The sequence below is a fragment of the Pelobates fuscus genome, chromosome 2, assembly GCF_036172605.1.
Source record: "Pelobates fuscus isolate aPelFus1 chromosome 2, aPelFus1.pri, whole genome shotgun sequence".
In the NCBI taxonomy this organism is placed as follows: domain Eukaryota; kingdom Metazoa; phylum Chordata; class Amphibia; order Anura; family Pelobatidae; genus Pelobates; species Pelobates fuscus.
Genome location: NC_086318.1, coordinates 249,750,147 through 249,763,062, shown reverse-complemented (window position 1 = coordinate 249,763,062; position 12,916 = coordinate 249,750,147).

Sequence of the window (12,916 nt, the reverse complement as noted above, 5' to 3'; positions counted from 1 at the left end):
CTCCCTGGGGTACACACTGCCGCTGGGGAGGAAGGACTGCACCTTCTGCTCCCTGGGTTACACACTGCCGCTGGGGAGGATGGACGACACCATCAGCTCCCTGGGGTACACACTGCCGCTGGGGAGGAAGGACTGCACCTTCTGCTCCCTGGGTTACACACTGCCGCTGGGGAGGATGGACGACACCATCAGCTCCCTGGGGTACACACTGCCGCTGGGGAGGAAGGACTGCACCTTCTGCTCCCTGGGACACACACTGCCGCTGGGGAGGACGGACGACACCATCAGCTCCCTGGGGTACACACTGCCGCTGGGGAGGAAGGACGGCACCTTCCGCTCCCTGGGGTACACACTGCCGCTGGGGAGGAAGGACTGCACCTTCTGCTCCCTGGGACACACACTGCCTTCCTGGCATATCACTTTGCTGCCGGGGGGCAGGAACAACTACCTCTGCCCCCTGTAACTCAGCCTGCCGCTGGGGAGGGAGGACGCTGCTCTCCTCTCCCTGCACTTCACACTGCCTTCCTGGCATATCACTTTGCTGCTGGGGTTGCTCACAGGACCAGTCTAGGAGATCTGCTACCTCGGGTACCGCTGGTTGCTGTTGGGAAGGAGGACCGGTTGTCGCTTCCCGGGCCTCATTGATGAGTCGCAGGTAATCCCCCTCCAGGTTCCATTCCTCGGCGACCAAATACTGTAGGTCCGCCTCGAGGTCAATAGCGCTAGGGAGACCCAGCATGTCCTCTCGGTCGTAGTACAGGTCCCAAAAACGAGTCTGTAACTTTCCCAAAGTCCTCATCGTCAATGTTATCCCAAAATCGGCCAAGGTCAGTGTAATCTCCGCCTTCTGGGAACTCATACTCTGCCATCTCGGAGACACACTGAGCTGCGTACCATTGTATCGCCTGGTATGCGTCGTCTAGCGCCAGTTCTGCATATACTAGAATCTCGAGTCTAGTCACCCACTTTTCTGTGGTCTGTTTTCTCAGGAGGGGCATCCGCTCTGCTATTCTAGCCAGAATTCGCTGCCTTCTGCTGCGGCGCCGTTCCCCTCGTGAATACTGTACTTCTTCTAGGGCTTCGTCCCACAATCTGGCTCTGGCCATATCTCTGTACCTCATGTCCTCCTCTGGGACTACTCCAGACCCCAGGCGTACGTAACTGTACACTGTATCTTGAAGCTTCTCCTCCATTTTTCCGAATTCCTTCGTAGATAGGGTCGCTGTACGGGTACTAGCGTTGCCCTCAATTTGTACTCCAGGAATTGATGTTGCCTGTAGCTGTCCCTCTGGTTGTAGGAACGATCCCGCCGCTTGCCACCAATTGTAACGGACCGTTTCAGCATAAAAGGGAATAAACTCCGTTTAGGCGATAATCCCCTTTTTGAGAGACAGGCACAGCTACTGCAGAACACCAAACTCCCGAACTGGATACAAGATAACACTCCGAACTGGAACAGCTGAACAAGAAAAGCATACAATCCGCTTACACTCCTGGCAGTCAGCTTACAATCCAATTCCCCCCAAGAACGAGACGACACTTCATTTTGAGGGTTAAACAGGAACTCTCAGGTCTGGAACACCCAGCCTGCTTTTTATTACAGTTGTGCACATACAGGACACACCCAGGGGGGAGGCATAAAACAACCAATCAAGTAACCGTACAATCCACACATCCCCTCCCCTCAGATAAGCAATTAACATAATTATTACATACAGTAAAAATACAGTTTCCACACATACTCGGTAACTTTAAAACCATACATCACATTCACATAAAAATACATATCCACAATCAATCCATTCTGGGGAACAACATATTAAATAATGGCATGAATCAGACATGGGGTTCAGAAGTTAGTAAAGTATCTTTTAAAACCCCTGGCAGCATGGCAAAATCTGGCTCACACAGGTTTCACAGAGGCCTCTATCCTGGAGACAATGGGGGGAAGTAATCCAATTATCCAGGGATAGAGGCAGACTCCATTGAGCACATGGTTCCACAAAGACAGTAAAACACTTTAAAATACATAAAGTTACTTTTTATACATTAAACACAGACATGTAACATATCCCCAGATAGCTCAGGTCTGCGTGCACATTATTAGGCGAATGGCACGCAGACCGCACAAATACAGTTTAATTGCCATGGAGCCAAAGTCTTTCCCATAGTCTTTCATTATATGAATAGGCTCAATGGTATAGCTATCTGGGGTATCACATTCCCATAAAGTCTGGTCCATAGTCCAAAGGCAGCAGGCGGGCAACCAGGCTTCTCCAGTTCACAGTGGCGAAGTTGGTTTCGCCACATAGTCTATCTGCAGTCTCTGAAATGGGTAAAGTGTCCTTGGCATGTGTTTACCTGGTGTTTTGACAGCTTTCCGGGGTTGTTTCTAGCACGAATCATGCAAGCCTGGGTGTGCTTAGCTGCTACAACAGTAAACCCAGGCGCCACCCAATAGGCGTTTACTATACAGTTCATGTTCATTTTGGATAAATGGGTTGGTCCATGGGCCATCATAAGGTACAGAATTTGTGGTAAACATAGTCTTTTACCTTTTCTCCACATCTTGTCATCATCAGGTTCTGCGGCTTGTTTTCTCCAGAGATCTTGTTCTTCTTTGCTTGCTTGCTTCTGCATGCTCAACAATATATTGTAGTCAACAGTCTTATCTGAGAGTGTGGAAGGATGAAGTTGGATTGCTGCTTGCTTGGCAGCTTTGTCTGCTTTGTGGTTTCCTCTTGTAATTTAATCTGTGATCGTCACGTGAGCTGCCACCTTGATGCCTACTTGAGTGGGTAGCAGGATAGCGTCCAGAAGGGCACTCACGGCTTCAGAATTCCTTGATTGGAGTTCCTGCTGAGGTGAGAAAATCACGAGCCTGCCATATAGGCCCAAAAACATGGGCCATACCGAAGGCATAGCGAGAGTCTGTGTAAATATTAGCTGTCTTACCAGAGGCCAGTTTGCACATGTCAGTAAGTGCCTTCAGCTCAGCCTCCTGTACCGAGAGGTGAGGGGCGAGTGGTTCAGCTTTAATTACCTTGTGTGCAGAGACAACCGCATATCCAGTATAGAAGTTACCCTTCTCATTGGCAAATCGAGAACCATGTAAAAAAAAACCTCAAAGTCTGGATTAGATAATGGAGACTTACATGCGTAAAATCTGCTGTCTCTTGTGCCATTAATGCTGCACAATCATGTGGTACATGGGCTTCAGCTAACTCGTCTGGTGACAGGTAATTTAAAGAAAGATTAGAACTACAATCACCACTTCTCTCTCTTAAATCCAGAGGAAGTAATGTAGATGGATTTAACACCATACATCTTTGCAAAGTTATGTTTGGAGGCATGAGTAGAGCACACTGCATCTGAGATGCCTTGCAGTATATATCTGTTTGAGCTGGACTTGTGACAAGATAAAGTTAATGTCATGTGGAGTGTAGATGGTAACAGGATTGTCTAGGACAATGTCTGTGGCCTTGTCCAGCAGAGCCGTAACAGCAGCTACTGCTCTGACACAAGAAGGGGCACCTCTGGCAACTGGGAGTAACCTGGTAGAGTAGTAGGTCTCTGTTTCCCACTGTGGTCCTGCATAGGGACAGCTGTTGCATAACCAGCTTGCTTGGGGCAAAACAGGATGAAGGGTTTTCTGTAATCTGGGAAATACAATGTCCTAAAAAGATAACAGTAAGAACACATGCCTGCAGTTTGGCCTTGGTAGCTTTGCACCCTGCTTGTTAGAAATTTTAGTAAAGACAGGGTCTGCTCTGTACATGATTTCTGATCTGGGCAACATAAAAGCAAATCTTCAACATATTGTAATAACACATCTGCCCTTGACCAGGCTTCTAAAATTTGGGCCATTGCCATGCTATACATGGTAGGTGAATTTTGAACACCTGGAATTTTGAACGTCCATGTGTATTGTTGAATTGACTGTCTGGGTGCAAGGGAACAGAGAAGAATGCATTTGCCAGGTCAATGACAGTAAACACCTTAGAGCAGGGTTCCCAACCCAGTCCTCAAGTACCCCCTACCATTCCAGGATTTAGGGAAGGTGGAATCTGTGACAACAGTGTATGAGGGTTGGGAACATTGGGGCAATTAACTCAGTTACAGCATTAACAGCTCTTAAATCATGCGATATACCACTGGCTTGCCTTTCTCCTGTTTCTTCTTAATGGGGTACAGGGGGTATTACAAGTGGAGGTGGTTGGGACAATTACACCTGCCTGCAACAATTCCTGGATGGACTGAGAAATGGCGTCATCTTGTGCTGGGCTAAGGGGATACTGTTTCTGACAGGGAGGGGTGACGCCCGGTAGGAGAGTCATTTTGACTGTGGGCACAGAGTCTGCCTGTGTCTGTCTTCCCTGTTGCCCATAGATAGTTGGGGACTGAGGTCAAGTCAATGGTAGGTTCTGTCACAGGGTTGGGCAAAGTGAGGGTTGCTAGTAAATTGGCAAGGGGTATCAGGTAATTGTCCTCTAGGGGCAGGGACAATGATACCTCTCAAGACAGACTGATCTGAATGTTGGCATTATTAGCAGACAGAATATCACCGCCTAGCAAGTTGACATGGGCATTAGGGCTGACAAGCAATCTGGTAATGAGAGAGTTAGAGTCATGGAGTTTAAGCTTTATTTGGTGGGTTAGAGGGATTTCTGCAAGGGTCCCATCTACATCCACATGTGATAACACATCATTGGATTTCACATAGGGAAATATATATTTCTCCTGCACAACAGAACGGACTGCCCCACTTCTAGCAGAAAAGAGACTATTCTATCACCTGGTAATGTAACATTAACAGTACGTCAGGAATAGTTAAAGCATGCAGGGACACTGGGTTTTCAATTTCCTATTGGGGCGGGTGTGGTGGAAACGGAGTGTCATGAGAGTCGTAGGAATTGTTCTGCTTGTTCCTATTTTTAGGAGGACATTTACAGTTGCGCTTAATATGTCCCTACCTCCGACAATTCCAACACTCAACCTGTCTCCTTTCTGTACTTGATCTGGGGGCAGTTAATGCCATAAGGGGTGTAGTTCCTTTCCTATTATTTAGGTTGGCTTCTACACCCATTGCTACTTTAACTAGGGAGCCATGGTCAAGGCTTCTCCATTCTGGTCTAGCGTTTTGGAGAACTGTTCTGATGGGGACAAAGAGACCATCCATAAAACAATTTATCAGAAGTCGTGTGGAAGTCACTTCAGTTTCTGTATAGGCCAATGATTCCCAAGCTATCTGTAACCTGACAAAAACTTTTCTACAGATTCATCTTTTCCCTGTACAATGCCTCCTAATTTATGAGCTAACTCCTCGATTTTTACCTTAGCCCAATCTTTAAGATAACATAAGATTTCCCTTAAGCTGATTTAGATCTAAACCAACAGTCAGTTTTTTTTTGGTTTTTTTTATATATATAAATCTTTATTTTCCTTTTTTTTTAAAAAATTTCATTCAAGTACGGATACAGTTTTCAACTATAAATTTTAAACACAGTACAAAAGATATCTTTACAATAGTAATACAATAATAATAATAATTATAATTAACAATAGGGCCGTGTTTCTAATAGACATCTACCAATATTCTACTGTATCTACAGCCATATAAACCATACCATACATCTTAAGCATACATCCCATTCTCTCTACTGCCTACGGGTAGCTATCTATGTGAGGGGGGGGGGGGCAGGGGGTGGTTTAAATTTTATAGTTAATAAATCTAACCCAAGGGGCCCAGACTTCATTATATTTTTCTCTAGATATCTTGTTTAGGGCTATCCCAGCTTCCATGCTACGTTGGTAATCAATCTGCGTACATATATCCTGCCAATTTAACGCACCCATATTTCTCCAATTTCTGGCCATAACTATTTTTATTGCCATACAGATGTGAATCATAAGAATTTTTAGTTTTATGTTGCTTTTTGGTAAATCTAAATGAAACAAAAACATTTGAGGCGTGATCTCAGTCCGAACCTCGAACATAAAGTCTACCAATTCCGCTAGGATTAGTTTCATAGGTTTCAGCTCCTCACAGTCCCACCAGATGTGGGAGAATGAACCTAACTCCCTACCACATCTCCAACAATCTGGTAAGAGTGTGGGTTGAAATCTATGAAGGCGAGTAGGCACCAGGTACCAACGGTATACTAGTTTGAAGTACACTTCCTGTATGTTCACCCCGTGTATATATCTTTTTACTGCTTGTAAACCCAACAGCCAGTCCTCCACCGAGGATGAAAAATGAAGTTCTTGCTCCCATTTATTCATTGCTGGCGCTTTATCTATTTGCCTTTGACTTCTTACGAATTGATTATATCTGGAAGCAATTTTTTTTTTATGATGAAATTCTACAAACTGGTCCATTAGGGAACTTTCCGAAAAGTCTTTTCCCATAGTGAAGGATTTTATTCTTAAATAGTTAAAAATTTCCTTCGAAGGGAGGTTATATTTGGATTGTAATATTGGAAATGGCAACATTTTATTATTATTTAAAAGTTCCGCTATTCTTACTACTCCACCAATTTCCCATTCTTGGATATTTATATCCTTTATATAAAGTTTTACGGTTGTTAATGGGGCATTTAGTGATATGTGTTTTATTCCGTATTTCTTTTTCAAGTGCTTAACGATATAAATCATTGTATTATTCATCGGATTGCTAGATCTTATATTTTTTAGAAATTCACTATCGCACCATCACAGCGATAGAGGTTCTATGTCACCGAGATCTGATTTTTCAATATCTAACCAGTTTGGTCTAGCCATTGTAAAATTGTCGCACTTAATTAGGTGTGCTACCATATTGTTCATATATAATTTCTGTATATCTGGGAAACAAATCCCCCCTTCTTTCCAGTCTCTCTGTAGTATTTCCAATGAGACTCTAGGTCTCCTGTCTTGCCAAATATAATTTGATAATTGCCTTTGAAGACCGCGTATCGTCTGGCATGACACCCTCAGCGGGAGATTACTAAATAAAAATGTCAACTTAGGAAGGAGATAGAAATTTACTGCTTCAATCCTACCCAACCAAGAAAGTTCCAATCCCTGCCAGTTTTTTAAGATGTTCCTAAAGTGGATGGCAATATCAGTATAATTGAGTTCTCCAGTTTCTTTATAATCTAGAGAAAGTTTTACCCCTAAGTATTTTATATTTCTTGCTTCCCAATCGCATTTAAAATCTTTTTTGAGTTTGTCTACACCTGATCCACTTAGGCCTTTTATCAGGATTTGTGTTTTCTTTATATTTATTTTATAACCTGAGTGTAAACCAAACACGTTAATAAGCTGAAATACGGCTGGGATAGATCTAATAGGATCTGCAAGGGTCAGTAGAACATCATCTGCATATAATGCAATTTTATTCTCCATCTTATTCACTTTTAGCCCGCTGATGTCTTCATTCTGTCTAATCGCGGCTGCCAACGGTTCTATGGAAAGGATATATAACAGGGGTGCCAGAGGGCATCCCTGTCGCGTCCCATTTCTAATAGGGAACCAATTTGATTGAAACATGTATCCTGATACTTTAGCTTGAGGATCCTTATATAGCGCCATTGTGCACTCCTTAAAGAAACCCTCGATGCCGAAGGCCCTCAGTACTTCCTCCATGTACTTCCAGTTAACCCGATCGAAGGCCTTCTCGGCATCGAGGGTAACCACAGCAAAAGGAGACAAACTTTGATCTGCATGATATAGGACATTCAGTAATTTCCTAATGTTATCAGATGTGCCCCTACCCTCTACAAACCCGCTCTGATCTATATGTACAATATTGGGTATGATTAGTTTTAGTCTATCGGCCAAAATTCTAGAGTATACTTTGATATCCAAATTGATAAGAGAAATTGGTCTATAGTTTGAAGTGTACGTAGGGTCCTTGTCTATCTTAGGGATTGGTATTATGGAGGCCTGGAGTAATTCCGTTGGGATGGCTTTATGTTTGGCAAAATCTTCAAATGTTCTTAATATAAATGGAGAGATTATATCACTTAATTTTTTATAGAAGATTGAAGAGAAGCCATCTGGGCCTGGTGCTTTACCTGCTGTTAGTGCTTTAATGGTATTACTAATCTCCTGAATAGAAAAAGGGGCATTTAGTTGGCTCAATTTCTCCACAGATATTGTTGGTAAGCTCAGTTTATCCAGAAACTGTTTTGTTTCGCCCTCAGCTGGCTCATTAAATTTTATATTGTATAGGCTTTTATAATAGTCTTCAAATGCTTTAGCTATTTGGGTTGGAGAAAACATTTTTTTACTTCCAACTGTTATATAGTTTATAGATTGGAGTTTATTTTTATTTTTTAATTTATTTGAAAGACTTTTCCCTGTTTTATTATTTCCATAGTACCATCTCTGTTTTAGAATTAGCATAGCTTTGTTAATCTTTTCTTGAGTTCTTACTAATATTTTTCCCCTAATCTCTTTAATATCCTCCAAAATTTTATAATCCATGGTAAGTTTATGTAGGCGTTCTTGTTTTGCCAGATCAATATAAAGCTCATTGAGCTCTTTTCCTTTCTTTTTTTTTATAATAGCGCCCATTTTTATGAGGCATCCTCTCATATATGATTTAAAAGTACACCATAACATGGCGTTGGAGACATCCCCTGTATCGTTAAGTTAAAAAAATTCTCTAGTCTGAGTGCGCAGTTCTTCTACATTAGTTTCTGATTTTAGTAGATTTTCATTAAGTCTCCATTTGTCTCTACATTTATATTCAGGATTATTTTTTATGACTAAACTTACAGGTGCATGGTCGGACCATGTTATAGGTCCAATTGTCACCTTCTTAACTCGCCCCAAAATTTCAGGTTTTACCAAAAAATAATCAATTCTAGTGTATGTCTGATGAACATTTGAAAAAAACGTGTAGTCTCTCGCTTCTGGATTAGACGTTCTCCAGGCATCATATAAACAATTTTTTGCTAAAATAGTCTGCATCATTGATAGGCCTGTTCTTTGCTTGCCGTCTTTGTGAACGGACTTGATTCTATTCCTATCTATTTTATCATCAATGATGCAGTTAAAGTCCCCCCCGATGATTAGGCTACCAGACGATACGCGGTCAATCTTTTGCATCAAATTTCCCAAAAATCTGTATGGGGATTGATTTGGAGCATAAACATTTACTAAAGTATACAAAATATCATTAATTCGAACTATCACTATAAGAAACCTGCCACCAGGGTCAGTCTCCTCATAGATCAGCTCATATTTTAAGCTACCTGTAAAAAAAATTGCCACCCCTCTTTTCTTGTTATTTCCCACCAAATTAGATTTATGGACCACTGGGAATTTTTTGTAGTTCCATAGTTTAGGCGTAGAGTTAGACCAGTGTGTTTCTTGAACGAAACCGATATCTGTTTTACTATCAATCAATAATTTATACAAGTAGCCTCTTTTCTGACCTGAATTTAAGCCCCTTGTGTTTATAGATAGTATGTTTAATGACATACTACCGCAGCTCACCCCACACCCTCATCCCCTCTATCCTCCCCTCAGATAGCGTCCAACACTCAGATCCATTCATACTTTCGCCAGTCGGTCCTATATATTTGGACCTCCTGGTGAAACTCCAACTTTCTATTACCACATTCAATCCATAATATGAAGTTCTGTGTTCAGTCTTCATATTTGACCCTGCTGCCGTCGCAGGACCCTGGACCAGGATAGTAGACATTTTGTTTTTTATTATACTCCCTCTATCCTTCAAATGATTCTGCCCTTCATTTCCCTTTTTTCTTGCAAATCCTATTTCTAGAGGCGTAACGATGTTCTTTCCCTTTATCCTACCACAAGATCTATCTGCTAAGTCCCCCTTCTACTAACATTTATTTTATCTGGGGCAATTCTATCCTCCTATTTTTATCTTCTAATACTCCCTTTCCATAGCCCTTGGTTATGGTCTCCCTTCTCCTCCCTTTATGTGATTATAAGCTTGTGGTTATTGTGAAACTCACTTCATTCGTTTCATTCAAATACATTAAATAATGTGTCAATAAGTGTAACATATGCTTTATACTCATTTTCCCTATACATTGTTCTATATGTGAATCTATAATTGTTGCTCTATATGTGAATCTATAATTATATTCATTATATACGTGTGTGGGTAGCGCCTGTGCCATTCCTAAAACAGTTTAACACCTTTTCTACCCGTACCAAGAAATCTTGTAAATTATTTCTAGATTTATAAGTGTTATAAACTTCTTTTTCGTTCACTTCATACTACTAAGTCAAATTATATGTATATTATATTATAGTGATTACCCCTCTATAAATTTTACCATTTCTATACATTTCTATATGTGAGAGAGAAAAAAAAAAAGAAGGAGAAGGAGGAGGAGTTCGGTTTGACTAAGGGATAAGTTTCAAACTTGTCATCTTCTGCTTTAGTGCCAAGTTGTCTCTGAAGATATATGATTTATCTTTAAGGAAGACCATAATTGCCGTCGGGAACAGCCACTTGTATCTGATCTCCTTATTCCTGAGGATAACCGTTTCTTCGGAAAAAGTTCTTCTTGCTTGTCTTGTCTTTTGAGATAAGTCCTGATAAACTTTTAAATGTCTCCATTCTTCCGTGTCTAGGATCCCATTCCTTATCTTCTGCATTATTTGGTTTTTCATCCAAAAACTAGAGAAGCAAATCATAACATCTCTTGGATAGGATTTGTCGGTTCCATTTGGTCTAGCCAGTCTGTGGAATCTTTCGAAGGTCTCAGGGCCCAGCGTCTGTCTGGATAGTATTTTTGAAAAAAAACTGTTCAAGTACAAATATAAGTCTTCTTGTAAGATTGATTCCGGTATGCCTCTGACTCTTACGTTGTTTCTCCTGGAGCGGTCCTCTAGGTCGGTCAGCTTGGTCTCAGTATCCTGCAATCTCTTCTCTAGCTGTATATTAGATATTTTAATTTGTTCATATTCCTCTTGTAATTTTTGTAATATGATTGCCTGATTTGAGAATTTCTCAAAGAGGATGGAGATTTCCGATCTAATATCTTTAGAGTTATTTTCAATGTCCGTTTGGATCTTTTTATGTAGATTGTCCAGCATTTGGGTTAAGAGTTGTTGCGTCAATCCCTGTGGGTTTTTTGACAGGTGTGGTAAATCGTCCTCCGATATATTGGATAATTGATGTGCAGAAAGCTGAACATTTTCTAGAGGCAGAGATTTTCGTTGCCTCTCTGGTTCTGTGCAAACAGCTTTAGGTGAATAAAATGCACCAATCGTTGCCTTCTTTTTCTCCATATTTTTGGCTCTCTCTTTTTTAGTAGCCATACGTATTTCTAGCGCTCCTAGGATGTGAACTTTAAACTTTGTACTCCACTAGTGATGGCTGTGGGGTTTAGATCACTTTTAAGTCACTTTTAAGTCACTTTGTCACTTTCGACCTGTTATCTCCCAGTTCTCTCCTTTTCCTCTTCACTGTTTTAAACGCTAGATTACACTCCACTAAGGATGACTGTGTGATTTAAATTGCTTTATCACATTTAACCCAGTTGTCTCCTTTCCTCTTCGCTGCAACACCAGACAACTGTCTCTTTAAAATGAACTCTTGTTTGTCAAATATAAAAAAGAGATCAGTGGATAATAGAAGCATATATATATATATATATTTTTTTTTTTTAAACACAAAATGTATTTTATGCCCGCTGGGACCACTTTCCTTCCCACCCTATCACTGCCAGAATCAATCTTCTATTTGTAAACGTAAATACCTTCAGACTGGAGATTTATATGTACTTATCAGCCCAAATCAAGCTCAGCGTCTTCTCTTCCTCAGTATATCAGCAGCCCCCAAGATCTCTTGTTGGTCGGATAGTTAGTCGGAATCAGTGTCAGATAAATGCCTCCATGTATCTACTTTGTAACTTTGTAGACACTTTGCAACAGCTGCTCAGCCGGTTATCCTGCTCGTGGGAATTAATGCCTCGATATGTCAACTTGTAACATTGTAGCAGCTTTGTAACAGCTGCTCAGCCGCTTATCTTACTCGTGGAAGTCAGGGCAGATATCGGATAAATACCTCTGTATATCGGCTTGTATCTTAATAGCAGCTTTTGTGGCAGCTATTCAGCCGCTTCTCCTGCTCGTACCTCGCTGATTAAAAGTTTCAGCGCCGTTCCGCCTGGCGTCCTCGCTGCCTCGTTTGCTTCACCTGCATACTTGCCCCACCTCCTGGTCCATGGAGACGCGCGGTCCTGCCGCTTACGTGCGTCACGTACCGCCCACCATCACGGTTGACATTCACCAACAGTCAGTCTTACCCATTTCCCTACTTTAAATCCTCTTCATGGACATCAGTATATTGGGCAATTATTATTGTCAAGACAGGTCCTGCTTTAAGATCAAGTATTTGCTTTAAGTCCGCCCAAGTGCACTCTCAAACAAGCTTACAGTCTATAGGAGGTGGGGTATAAGACACATTATCAAATAGGGTAGGAGTGAAGCAGAGCTGGAGGAGAGAGGAAAGCACTGCCCTATAGGAGAGAGCAAGAGACAGGTATGTAAGGTAGAGGTTACTCTAGGAGGCCATAAGCTTTCCTAAAGAGATGGGTTTTAAGGCACTTCTTAAAGGATTGAAGACTAGGGGAGAGTCTGATCGGGGTAGGCAGGCTAGTCCATAGGAAAGGAGCCACCCGTGAGAAGTTCTGCAAGTGTGAGTTGCCCGTCCGGGTGCAAGCAGCAGTTAGGAGGTGGTCACGGGCAGAGCGGAGGGAACGAGGAGGGGCATACCTTTGGATCTGTGAAGAAATATAAGAGGGGCTATAATTGTTCAGTGCTTTAAATGTATGGGTTAGCAATTTGAATTGACTCCTATATGATACAGGGAGCCAATGTAAGGACTGGCAGAGGGGTGAGGTGTGAGAGGACCGACTAGAGAGGAAAATAAGTCTGG